Source organism: Zootoca vivipara, chromosome 11 (assembly GCF_965207765.1).
Source record: "Zootoca vivipara chromosome 11, rZooViv2.hap1.1, whole genome shotgun sequence".
Lineage (NCBI taxonomy): Eukaryota > Metazoa > Chordata > Lepidosauria > Squamata > Lacertidae > Zootoca > Zootoca vivipara.
This window is the reverse complement of record NC_142594.1, coordinates 18,492,164-18,506,945: the sequence shown is the minus strand read 5'-3', so window position 1 is coordinate 18,506,945 and position 14,782 is coordinate 18,492,164.

The window sequence follows — 14,782 nt, the reverse complement described above, 5'->3', positions numbered from 1 at the left end:
TGACATATTCTTAGGAGCATTTCAAAAACAAATCCTTTTAAGCAGTCCTTACCCTTAAAATGTACTGAATAACTAAATTGCAAAAGAATAGCCAACATGGTTAGATACATTGTTTATCAGCACTGACTGTTAACATAATAACTTATTCTTATATACTAAGCTTTAAATTAATACATTTTTTCCATAAAAGGGCAACTTTTCTTTGCAAAACATACAAATGTTTCTTTTTCTTTTTTAACCTTTGCATTTGTCACAAGGATTCACTTCTAGAAAACATTTCAATCCATTGTTTCCTCCCCATTTTCTCTGGCAGTGTCTTGAAACAAAATGCAAACAACCTTGAAGTTTGTTGATATTTGCTGTTGTTGAACATAAACTTCCAGTTATGTGGGATCCGAAGGTCAAGAATTTCTAGCTTCCAAAGCCTGTTATCTATTTAATTATGTACATTAATCAGACTGGCAATTAAAGAACAAAAAGTTATTTCATTATTTTTATTTAATTGGATTACTTTAAATGTAGCAGCTATAAGCTCTGCTGCTGATCACAGCTGTCTTTGTATTGTAAGCCATGATTTTATATAGGGAGACTAAGATATTATTCTTCTTTACTTGTGACAGTGACAGGATTTTCCCCCACTAAACGAGCTCTATAAATAATAGTATATCATGCAGTATATTATCTGTATATGACACAAAATATTCACACCATATAACATTGAACATTCTGATGCACTGTGGTCAGCGGAATCCTTGGCCATTTTGTATGCACAATAGGGAAAGGTGTGTTGATGCTCCCAACAGTGTGTCTAAATCTAAAACTTTGGTGGGTGCAGAAATATGTCCTGGAGTGAGAGCATGTGAAATCAATCAAGTGTGGGCAATGCTTCCTCCATTGATCACACAGGTGATTCCACCCAATTGGGACCATCTAGTGAAGGAATTATGTCGCAAAACTTCATAGCCAATAAGACTTGGCTAAATGCTGGTATCACTAAATACAATCAAATCAACCTGTGGTTCTATTCCATGTGATGGACACGGCAGTGGATCAAGCTGGAGCTTAATAGCAAGAGTCAAGAGTTTGGCCAAGCAGAGTCAGGCAAAGCAAAGCAGTACAAAGCCTAGGTTTTATCATTGTCTGTGCAAGAAAAGATAAAGGTGGTCATGGGATAGAAATGTGCCTTTCTATGTTGTATAAAAAAGCAGACTTACCAGAAGTTGAATCACATCCTCCCATCAATCTAGCTCACTTTACCTTTTCCTTACTGGCGAAAGGTCTCAGGTTTTGCATGTTCATCACATCAGTCCTTAAAATGATTTGGGGTATGTTAGTATCTGTTCCATATTGTTTCAAGTGGTCCTTGTATCAGTTGACAAGGATTCGGTATAGGGAGTTGGGTACGTTTAACCTGGAAAAGAGGAGACTGAGATGAGAGATGACAACCATCTTCAAATATCTCAAGGGCTGTCACATGAAAGATAGAGCAAGCCTGTTTTCTCCTGCTCCGGAGGATAGGACTTGAACCAATGGCTTCAAGTTAAAAGAATGCAGATTCTGACTAAGCATCAGGAAGAATCTTTTGACAGTTAAGACTTGTTCAACATTGGAACGGACTCCCTCTGAAGGTGATGGACTCTCTTTCATTTTAGGTTCTTAAGCAGAGGTTGGATGGCCATCTGTCATGCATGCTTTAGTTGAGATTCCTGCACTCTAATCCTCTGCTGGATTAGATGACTCTTGGGATCCCTTGCAACTCTACAATTTTATGATTCAAGGAATTGATACTAGATACAGCAAGCAGTATATTCCCTGACCCATTTCATCCAAACAGCAGGCTCTTGAGTTGCTTTAATAAAGTTCTAGGTACAGGTAGGTAGCCGTGTTGGTCTGACGTAGTCAAAACAAACAAACAAAAAAATCCTTCCAGTAGCACTTTAGAGACCAACTAAGTTTGTCGTTGGTATGAGCTTTCATGTGCATTCACACTTCTTCAGATACCTATCTGAGGTATCTGAAGAAATGTGCATGCACACGAAAGCTCATGCCAATGACAAACTTAGTTGGTCTCTAAGGTGCTACTGGAAGAATTTTTTTTATTTTTTATTTTGTTTTAATAAAGTTGTTGCTTGTTTTCCAAGCCAACTCTAATGTAAGTCTTTTTTTTTATTCCCCACTCCCACTACAGGTACAATATACAGCCTTCAAAATTCAATTATTATTATTAACACCTACAGAATGCAACCTAATGCTACTATAAAGCCAGAAGTTTAAATACATTGTCACACATAAAACTGTCCATAAGTTTTGTTACATATTACAAAAGGAATCATACCGAAAGTCTTAATGGAATTCATTGTTGAGTGAACACACACTTATCTGCTCCCACAAACACACAGGGTGATAATGGAGAACCATATGAGTCATCTTTATTATCTGGTAATACCTCCTTTGAGCAAAGATATCCTTATTTTATCATGTTTCTATTCAAAATACAAGTTGATAATTAAAACATTTTTCATTGGGCGTGTATTGCTTGGTTTCCTATTTTTAAATCAAAATGCACTCGTTGCTTGGGTTTTGAAAGAAACAGTATGAAGATGTGTCAGAAAGATGACTGGACCTCTTGAACAATGTCTTGTGAATGAATTAAGTTATCGGTGTGTAGGAGGTATAGGAACCTTGCCTTTTATATTCAGGAAGATGTCAAGACATTCGCAGTCCACAGCCACTATACAGATTGCCTTGAAAATTAAAAAGGCAAGTGCATAAGTCCATCTAACCCACCATTTAATCTGATAAAACGTGTTACATGTTTGGATATGAAGAATTAACTTAAAAATTATCTGGAACTTAGGTCTACCACTCTGCTTTAACTGTCCAGGAATCCTTTACCTTTACATTTAAGGTAGCTATGGAGCTCTAAAGCAGTGATGAAGCTGGAACTGACCACAGGACAAGATACTATGCCATATAAATGTTGCCTAAATAACATCTGTTAAGGATGAGAGATTTAACACCTGTAATTTCCAGGCATTTTGGAGTTTCCATGAACATGTTACCTTTGCCCAGTGCTGTTAAGGGTGAGTAGTGTCACACAAAAAAACACTGCCTATGCCTGTCTTTAGACACCAATCTTCTGGTAGAAATCTGGGCTAAGGCCTGCTGATAACCCAAAAGCACCCTTCTTTTCAAGGTGTCCTGAAAAAGAAGAGGAGGAGGAGGAGTTTGGATCTGATATCCCAGTTTCTCACTACCCTAAGGAGTCTCAAAGCGGCTCACAATCTCCTTTCCCTTCCTCCCCCACAACAGACCCATGGTACGCTATGAGAAAGGGACGCGGGTAGCGCTGTGGTCTAAAGCACTGAGCCTCTTGGGCTTGCCAATCAGAAGGTCGGTGGTTTGAATCCCTGTGACGGAGTGAGCTGCCGTTGCTCTGTCCCAGCTCCGTTTTCAAGGGGCTAGGGGTGCTGGATCAGGCCCCCAAGCTAGGTGTTTGAACCCCTGCTCGAACCCCTGCTGTGGTGGTGTTTTATCATCATCACCATCATCACCGTGGTGTTGCAGTGAAATCCAGCTTTCTGATAGCCTACACATTGTGTGTCTTCGCTGTTCTCATTTCTATCTACAGTACTTATTTAATTTCAGGGGTCTTACTTACCTTAACTATTTGAACATGAGCATTCCCCCTTTTCTGTTTGGTTTAGTCTCCTTTCAGTTCTCCTGGTTTTAAATGCCTAACCCCAGAACTCCATATATGACAACAAGGGTATGACAGTTAAATTGTAAAAAATGCTACGAATAAATATTATGCTTATAACGAAGTGTGCAGTATTTGCTAATTTCCCTAAGCGTCTGTGGCATACAATCACCTCCAGTAAGGCTCCCCAGATTGGTAGTACTGTAAAGATGCATGTTAGATATGGGTTCGCATGCACATGTGTATAAATACTGTAATGAGAAGGTCTTGTAACACTGGTAACTCAAGGCTGCCATGAACTGTGCCAGCTTACAGAATTTCACTGATGATATAACACAGTGAAAAATGTAGCTATCTGCCACAGTCTGCTCAAAAGTGACATCCTAAAGAAAGCCCACGCTGCTATATCAGATATCTGAGACACATCCTTTTACTTCATTTGAATTTTTCTTTTACTTTTAGAATGCCACAGCTTCTCAGTTTATAGTGATGAGCTTGTAAAAATATTGCTATTTGTAGTTACAGATTAAACACATGTAGCTCAAGATTGGCTATTTAAATACCCTATATGTTTAACTTCCACTCTCAGTACAGTATATGAAATATTCTGCCTAAAAGATGAGAGGACAAGATTGGTTTTCCGTGAAACTACATCTGGCGCACTTTCATGAGAAAATTAAATGGAGCACATTGGTTTAGCATAAAAATATATATTTCTATCATAAATGCTGACCTCTGGGTCACTGATGAATTGTGGAATTACTAAGCAGAAAATGCAGGGGAATTTTAAAGATGATCAGACCTACTTCTTTCTATTTGAAAGTAGCACCCACATGAAATAACTTCCTACTTTCCCAGCAACTGTTCATACTCCTTGGTTTGGAGTCAGAGGGAAGAAAGATCCTAATTCTGCTACTAAGGGAACAAGAATGATTAAATGTTCATCCCAATGAAAATAATACAATGCAGAGAAAGCATGTCCTCATTGAGATGTGGATGTGGTTCCTCTGTATTACATTACTGTCAGTGGGATACATATTTGGATGGGCATTCCAGAAGTACCTTTGGCTCAGGAGCCTCAACAACAGGGGACAAGTTTATTCTCCTGCCCCAAGCAGCAATGGATGATAATAATGAAAATGGCTTCAAACTATGTATTAAACTATGGCAAAGAATGGATGATAGACAGTCAGTGCATCAGTATTTGAAAGCAAAATGGAGTGGTTCTCAATAGTAGCCTCACTTTAACCTTGAAAAATCTTGCAGTCTCTTTAATACACGTACCCTCTCCAAAACTGGCCAACCAATACACAACAGAGCCATAATTCTATTAAACAGATTTGCCTATTGCATTAACAGAAAGATCACCATCTGCTGACACAGACAAATATTTAATATTGTCCATAAATTAATAGGTTGTTCAATAGCATTTGTAAATGGTTTTTTACCTACTGCTCTTTACAGCATATTCTGCTTTCAGTGACTTTCAGATAGATACTAGTAAGAATTATTTTAAATTAACATTTTGTGCTGTATCTAAATTCTACTCACAGTACAGTCATTGAAATTAATGGGCCGAAGGTACCCATGCCCTTTAATTTCAATGGGTTTGCTCTGAGTAAGACTAACATTGTATAAAACCCCATGACTGGTGCTGTTAAGGGGTGAGGTAGATTGTTAGAACTGCAATTGTATGAAATGTGTCTAAATTCAAGAAGCTTCTGTAAGAGCAAAGTGAGAACCTTCAGAAGCAGAAATAAACCTCAATGCATTCTGGGTAACCTGCCCTCAAAATGCAGCACAGGTTATATGAACAGGCTGAATCACAAAATCAAATCAGAATTTCCAGTCACTGGTGACTAGGGCTGCCTAGAACCTGTGCTGATCTTAATGAAATACACTCAGTTGAGGATGTTTATGAATGTTCATCAATACATGTTCTCTTTTCCTGGAGGAAATTAGAACTTCTGCGGACATCCTACATGACACCGAAACCTTGTGTTTCAGAAAGCTCAAAAAAAAGGAGTAAAACAAAAATATCACCCTTCTCGCTGCAGAAAACAAAAATGGATCTAAAAACGAGAAGCATAATACACCATTGCAACAATCACTTAATAACTTATAACTCAGTATCTACCTATTTTTTTCTATTTTGTGATGGTTTAAAATACTTTGGCCAATTTATCATTCATACTTTGGACAGATTAGCTATTTGCCCTCAATATGAAATTATGGAGAAAAACAATATAGCTTTTGCTATTATGACCAAATTGCTAACAGCATGGTGCCTGATCAAATTAGAGTATATATCTTCTCTCAATATTTCCTGCTAATTATCTGCATTACCAAGTAAAGATAAGTAATAATATTAGTTTTAATTAGGTCATAAATGTTTGTGGGAAAATACAGCATTATAGAAACTATTTTTAAAACTTTTTATGGGGAAATTGGCAACTGAATCATAGTTATGTAAATTATACTTAGTAATAAAAATGCTGTGATCAACTATTGAGTTAAATAAGAAAGTGCACATGCATATCCTTCTGGATTATTAGAATGATGGGAATTATCGCGGTCATGTACACAATTTCAATCAAAATGTAAATAAAGATATGCAATTTGATCCATATTTCTATGCGCTCTCTAATGTGCACAAGGAGCCCTCATGTGCTGAGCCAAACTCATTTACATGGAGAAGAAAAACAAGTGGGCGACCCTGTGCCTAAACAGGAAAATTGCTTACAAAAATCACATATCTACATATGTACCTAGCCAACCATAAGATCCTCTTTGGAGGCTTTTCTCCAGCAGGTGAGGGAAAGCTGGTGGCTGCTAGTGAAATGGCCTTTTAGTGGTACCACCCCATAACTTTTTGTTGGTCTTTTTTTAAAAAAAAAATGTTATGGTCTAGACCCCAAAGGCAGGGGCTGGGGCTTTTGAACTTGCCCATAAATGATCTGGAGTTAGGCCTGAGTAGTTATGTGGCTATGTTTGTTGATGACACCACATTTTTTAGGGTGGTAAAATGAGAAGGGTTTACCAGGAGTCCCAAAAGGATCTATTCAAATTGGGTGGATTGGTTTAAAATTGCAAGAGTGGTTCAATGCAAGGAATTGTAAAGTGATGTGCAATGGGGCAAAAAAAAAGTTTCCCCTTACTTCAAAGGCCAAATGTTGTCCTTCAGGCTTCTCTACCTGAAGGAGCATCTCCACCCTCATCGTTCTGCCCGGCCACTGGGTTCCAGCTCCGAGGGACTTCTGGTGGTTCCCTCCCTGTGAGAAGTGAGGTTACAGGGAACCAGGCAGAGCCTTCTCGGTAGTGGGGCCTGCCCTGTGGGATGCCCTCCCATCAAATGTCAAGGAAATAAACAACTATCTGATGTTTAGAAGTCATCTGAAAGCAGCCCTGTTTAGGGAAGTTTTTGATGTTTGATCTTTTATCGTGTTTTTAATGTTCAGTTGGGAGCCGCCCAGAGCGGCTGGGGAAACCCAGCTAGATGGGCGGGGTGTAAATAATAAGTTGTTGTTGTTGTTGTTGTTGTTGTTGTTGTTGTTACTCAGGATTCTTCCCAGGTCACACACTCTCCTGAAGCACACTGCTAACCAGCTCTGCTTTGCATCTTCCTTGAGTGTTTTTGCGTGGCTGGAATAAGTCCCTGAACTCTAATAAAACTTCTTCCTTAGATAGAAAATACTATTTATTTAAGATAATTTATATGTCACTTGATTCTAAGAAAACCTCTAAGGTGTGTGGGTGGGTGTGTGGGTGGGTGGGTGTAAATAAAATAAAACATTAAAACTATCAAGTTAATAACAGGTATTAAATATGTTTAAATATATTTAGGGAAGCTTTTAATCTTTAAGAAATTAATGTATTCTAATATTTCTGTTGGAAGCTGCCCAGAGTGGTTGGGGAAACCCAGCCAGATGGGCGGGGTATAAATAAATTATTATTATTATTATTATTATTATTATTATTATTATTATTATTATTAATTTCCAAATACTAAAAAGCACCTATCTGATGTCAATAGCCTCATCTACTACTGGAAGGTCACCAGAAGGTTGACCAGAATGGAATGTGGTCCTCTGGTTGGGGGGGAGGGAGGTTCCTCACACCCGACATGTACACTAGTGGGATCTGAGCCAGCACATAGGGTTGTCGTATTCTGAAGAGCAAAAAAAAAAAAAAGAGCAATAAAGGGGGGGGGACACATTTGCCAGCTTCTACTTTTAACTATGGATCGCTATAACGACTCTACCCATGAAAAAGAGGACATGTCCTGGAAAAAGAGGATATATGGCAACCCTGCTTGAAATCACAATGGACAGCTCAAACCAGCCAATGTGAAAAATGTAAATTCCATGCGACAGATTGTCAGGAAAGGGGTGAAATATGTCAAAGTACTACATCCAGTACTAGTTTCTGAGGCTCGTTAGAGAGAATGAAAGCTATTGTGCTCATAACCTGTTTGTGGGCTTGACTGTTCTGTTATGGTTCTGCAGAGAAGCCCACAGCAAGGCAGACTGGTCATTTCAGCACCAAGGAGAGCTCAGTGAGCAAGTTGCTCTAATAAGGGTTAGAATGGTCTCTGCCAAGGTTCTGCTTCTTCCATGCTTTACCCATTTTTGGAAAACTGGAGTCACTTAATGGGCTAGCTCTCTGGCCAGATGATGGACACTTCTCCATGGCTCCATTACAGTTTGCAAGGAGTTATATTAGCACCCCAGTGCTGGGAGCACCACAGCTGCCATTTGGCATCTCTACCTGGTTGCTAATTTGGGTAAGAATGTTTTGGATAACAGGGAATAAAAATGTACCTGTGCATATGTTCTGTTACCATTCTGTTATGCAGTATAAGCCTGTATTTTTCTTGTATATATCAACTTTCTATATATGTATTGGAAATGCTTGCAATAGACACGAAGTTTAGCTTGATAGGGCCAATATGTTAATATATCTTTAAGAAAGGAGCAACAATTAGCTCCAAGAATATGAATATGAAAATCTCAAATGGCTTTTTGAAATAAAACATGGTGTATTCCCTTTAGGCTATGTTTCCCTTTGAAAAGGGGGCTCTAAACACAAGGAAGTCTGTGAAAAACTAGACCGATATGCTCAGAGGGATTACATTAATATTAAAAGACAAGCACAGGCATCAAGCATTTTTATTTCAGTATGTTAGACAGCAATCACAAGCTTCCTTGTTTAAGACCAGGATTTATTCATTTTGAACAGAAATTGCTAATCCTGTTCAAGGAAAATATTTTCAACATAATTTTAGAACATTTTATCATACAGAATTCTACTTTAAGTGCTTTAAGTGTAAAAGAGCATATTTCTTCTTTGTTTTAAAGATTAGTTTTCTTGCATTATTCTAGTCAGTCAAAAATCACCGGGAATGATTCAGCATATATAATCCACTATGCATCTATTTGCATAACATTAAGCACAAGCCAATCATGAACCCAGTGGACCATCTTGAAGCAGCAGATCCTGACCTATACCAGAAGTTTATACAGTGCTTTTTTTCGGGGGCGGGAATGCAGGGGTACACATACCCCTAAACACTTTTGTGAATCTAACAGGAGAAGAAACTAATTTTTTTTTTTAAGTTTCTTCTCCAGCACGGTGAATTGTCAGTTCCATTGCTACCCCTGATGGCGGCCTCATTTCCTGTGACAGTGTTTCCTGAGTCTCAGACAGAAGCGAGTGTTTAATGTGTGAAGTAGGAGTTGGAATCTAGCATGCTGATTGGTCAGTTTCTTTGTAAACATCTCCAATGGCAGCTTCATTTCCTTTCCCGGAAAAGAATTGGGAAGATGGTAGTGCACACAACGTCATGCCAATGTGGAAGTTATTGTGAGTTGTCAGCTGTGATATGAGATAATGCATGTTCTTTGTACTTTTGTCCATTTACTGTATTTATTTTGCCCGATTTTCTTGAGTCAAAATGAGAGCACCCCTAAATATTTTTCTTAGAAAAAAAGCACCGAGTTTATATAATAAGATGCTCATTGTTACTAGCTAACTGGCCTATAAGTTAATATTTTTATCCAAAGTAGCTGCCTCTTACTTCGTCACTAGTTGAACAATTGCTGTGCCTTTACTTTCAAATTCCCAGTCCCATTTTGACTGCAGGTGATAGATATGATCAAAACTCATGTCTTGTTTGGCACATTGGAAGCTGCTTATTTTATTTAAAACCATTTCTAAACTACTTAATATTTAAACATATCTAAGTAGCATACAGAAATGCAAAATAAAAATAACAGATAAAATGGAATCATAAAAACACCGATACAGCATTTAAAACTAGTAAACTGCACAGTACTATAAAAACAATAATGGGGTCCAATTTTGTGGGTCAGGGAAAACCTGGGGGGGGGAAATATGTTTCTTTACAAGAAGCCTCCAGACAGTGGACACAATGCATCTGAACTTCTACTTCCTTTCTGTGACCATTACTTTTATTATTACTTTATATCTTTTCTATTAACTGGGATAGATTGATTGAAGAATATAAACCAGGTAAATGCTGAAAGGCAGCTCTGGTGCTCCCAGTGATAAGGCTTCAGAGCAAAAGGGGGGGGGGAGAGAGAAGAGTGGAGAGGTATTAGAGATTCCTTCCTGGATAAAGAAAAGCTAGCATTAGTGACATGTGTCTGTCACTTTGTGATGTGCAGAACCATCCACTCCCAGTCTTCCAACTCCTGCTTGAACTACCGTATCTTATCTAGTGTAAATTCTGAAAATTTAATGGGAGCATCATATCATTGCTTCAGCCACTGAAATCGTTCTATGGTGTTTTCCCTCTTATCTTTATCCTTCTCAAGGAAATGAAGAACAGGTTTGTTTTTAGAAGCCCTTACACTTCCAGAAGCACTTTTCTTCAACAGTTACCGTATCTTATTTTAAGGAGGTTAATCTGGCATTGTAAAAATACAAGAGCACAAATCACAAAATAAGCACTGTAAATTCTGATCAGTTCAGTCAGTTGGCTTATCAAGTAAGACTTGAGCTAACAGACTAAATTAGGGCTCCTGACTAAGCAGTAGGTCCCCCCCACCCTATACCAAACATTAAGTATTTCCCCCCCCCTGTTAATATCCAAAGCTCGCATGAGCCTGGGGATTGTTGATCAAAGGTCAGCGGTTCGAATCCCTGCAACAGGGTGAGCTCCTGTTGCTCGGTCCCAGCTCCTGCCAACCTAGCAGTTCAAAAGCATGTCAAAGTGCAAGTACATAAATAGGTACTGCTCCGACAGGAAGGTAAACGGCGTTTCTGTGCACTGCTCTGGTTTGCCAGAAGCGGCTTAGTCATGCTGGCCACATGACCCGGAAGCTGTCTGCGGACAAACACTGGCTCCCTTGGCCTATACAGCAAGATGAGTGCGCAACCCCAGAGTCATCTACGACTGGACCTAATGGTCAGGGGTACCTTTACCTTTACCCACCCACATAGCTACTGTGAGTCAATTCTCATACCACTACATTGAAATGAATGTGCCTGTATATCTAAATCTGCATCTTCAACAATACTGATGGGTTTTGAACTTGTTCATCTCTAAGATGCTACTGGAAGGAATTTTTTTTTATTTTTTGTTTCGACTAGGCCTACTTCAGAGCAACATGGCTACCTACCTGTAACTATTATATCCGTTGTTTTTCTGAACAATATTGCTAAGGGATGGGGAACTCACAATGGTGTTGGCTATTACCGATATCATCTCTAAACCAGTTCAGCAGCCTACCAATTTCAGTAGGATTGACTATCACCTATATGAGATCAGAACTGAAGCATTTGTCTACTGCTAATTATTACTTTTTGAATCTGCTAAAGAAAAGGAATTTCAGAACAAATGTTTGCATGTACTTCTTAACTTTTACGATCACCCTGGTTAGAGTAAACAGATGGAACTATTCTGGAATTATCCTGAATAGAACCATTATACCAGAAGTCCTTTTGCTGATTTGGTTGTACACTGTCAATATCTCCTCCCTGATGGAGAACTGAATTTTTTTTTAATCCCTTTGCTCCCAGCACTGATGCAAAATCTACAGTATATTCAGCCCTGAAATAAGAAAGCCCAGCTAAAAGACATTCTCTCTGAAATCAATATTTTTTTTGTCTGCTTTTATTCTGTAGTGAACATTAATATATTATAAGCCTCATAAAGCATCAGTGAATCTAACAAGCCTAAAGCTCAGCCAACAAAAGTTGTCCTTTTTTTAATGGCTTTTGAATTGGGGTGCAAGCACCACTTCCCAGTAATTGGGGAGAAAAGAGAAGTCAGATGTCATGTTGAGATAAACAACCACAATGTAAATATATTTTATTACGTGAATAAAAGATAGAAAATAATTAGGAAGGAAAGGAAAAAGAAGCTGAACGGTTTAGAACCGACTCCTAAGTGTCTTACCACCAGCATGTCAACAATATTCCATTGATCATATCCTTCACAAATGGTTACTGAAAACCTCAAGACTTTATGCCTAGGGTGGTTGACCTTTTATGGTCTGAGGCAGGGGTCAGCGACCTTTTCCCCTCAGTGGTCAGCAACCATCCCTCAGACCATGTGGTGGGCTGGACTATATTTGGGGGGGGGGGATGAATGAATTCCTATGCCCCATAAATAACCCAGAGATGCATTTTAAATAAAAGGACACATTCTACTCATGTAAAAACATGCCGATTCATGGACCGTCTGTGGGCCGGATTGAGAAGGCAACTGGGCCACATCCAGCCCACGGGCCTTACCGGTAGGTTGCCTACCCCTGGTCTGAGGGTTGTGTTTACCCTTGCCCAAGCATCAGGGGTGGTTGCACGCCAATGGGGGGCAGCCACCCCATACTGTCACACACACACACACACAGAGAGAGAGAGAGAGAGAGAGAGAGAGAGAGAGAGAGAGAGAGAGCACATATGCAGGCACAAAGCCTCCCCTGTATTAAATTGACCCACTAAAGAGAGAATTGTCAACCCCTTTCTGACCATCAAAGGATCAATCTGGTGACTAGGGGGGAGGTGATTTGCTCCTCACCAGGGTGTTGACCTGGGGGCAGACGTTTGTGAGCCGGGGGGGGGGTCATTGGAGGGGTTTTTGCCACTGCTGCTCTGTGCTCTTTGGCTGAAACTAAGTCCCGCAGAAATCAGTAATATCTAAATGCAACCATAAAAGGCACAGCATAGCTGATAGCACACAGAAGTGCTGCAGACTTGGGAGTTCAACAGTGTGTTTGTTGCAGAAGAAACCGCCTTATACCAAGTTGGACCATTAGTCTAGGCATCCCCAAACTGTGGCCCTCCAGATGTTTTGGCCTACAACTCCCATGATCCCTAGCTAACCGGACCAGTGGTTGGAGAAGATGGGAATTGTAGTCCAAAACATCTGGAGTTTGGGGATGCCTGCATTAGTCCATCTAACTTAGTTCAGTCTACAGGGTTTCAGACCAGGCTGTGCCTGACAGAGTCAGAGATGGAACCAGTGCATAGCAAGAGCTTTACGTCTGAGCCACAGTGCTCTGCAGGAGGATCTGGAGGTCTGACCAAATGGGCGGCAGGAGGGCAAGGAACCTGTGATCCTCCAACACTTGTTAGACTCTAGCTCCCAGTCTCAGCCAACATCATCAGAGATGCTCAGAGTGGTAGTGAGTGCTTATAGGAATGCATGAAACCAGGGGGGGGCACACATTCCTTATACCTGAGCTAAATTATCTCCTATTGTATTATCACTATTACTGATTACATTTATCTGTCGTTTTATAAAAAAAGAAAATGTCTCAAACTTTCATACGATGGCCTTGCATTGACTGTTATCAACTGCGATGTAGCCGGCCAGCCACTGTTCACCTGAAGGTTTGCAGACATATGCCTCTAAGCATATGGGAATGAAAATACATTCATCCCTCCTAAAGGAAGTTAATAAGAATCATACCATGGCAAGCCACAGTCCCTTTCAGAACGGCTGACTGAGGCTCTACACATTTCAAAGGATTCATATAGGGCAGGGTAGGGCAACCTTTGACCCTCCAGATGTTGCAATAGTCAAGGTTGATGTGAGCTGTGGTGCAGAAACCTCTGGAGGGACAAGGGGTTGAGGCTGCATAGCTGACACATTCAGCTCTGCCCCTGCCCCCTCTACACTTCCTGACATCACGTGTGTGACATCAGGACATTGCCCCCCCCCATCGCCCTCGTAAGACGGCACCTCTGATGTCACTGAGATCAATGACTTCTCACCAAGAGTATATTGTTGGCAGTGTGCATAAGGGGTACATCTTTCCACAACAGTTATTCTTGAATATTCTAGCAGACAAGGCTAGCAACCTTTCAAACTGGAGAAACTTTTTTTAAAATAGAGAACATTTTGAAAAACAATGAAAAATTGCCACATAACCTGACTTCACAGTTGATTCAATAAAACAACAACCACTTTTTTGCCATTTTCAGGAACTGAAGGTAAATAACAAGTGGTGGTGTTATACATGAGGTGTCAACTATATTGCTCCTTTATGTAATATGCAACGGTGTCTATTTTTAGATATTTGAACATGTGCTGAATTGCTTACCAAAGGGCTTCATAAATCTTCTATATGACCGTGGCTGAGTTTTACATAAATTTCAACCAAGCCACAGCCACACTATGAAAACAGAAGCCTTACTTCTTTCATATGATTTCAGTTCAGCTCCCAAGGGCAAGATGTTTGGAACTGTAGCAAGTGATAAAGGCTATGAACTCTGGAGAATAAAAGAGAGAGGAAAATGAAAAGGGGAATCAATTTGAGGAAATCTTCCTGAAGACTAAGGTAATGTCTACACCAGGGGTAGGCAACCTATGGCCCGTGGGCCGGATGCGGCCCAATCGCCTTCTCAATCTGGCCCGTGGACGGTCCAGGAATCAGTGTGTTTTTACATGAGTAGAATGTGTCCTTTTATTTAAAATGCGTTTCTGGGTTATTAGTGGGGCATAGGAATTCGTTCATATTTTTCTTTCAAAATATAGTCCAGCCCACCGCATGGTCTGAGAGACGGTGGACCGGACCACGGCTGAAAAAGGTTGCTGACCCCTGATCTACACCA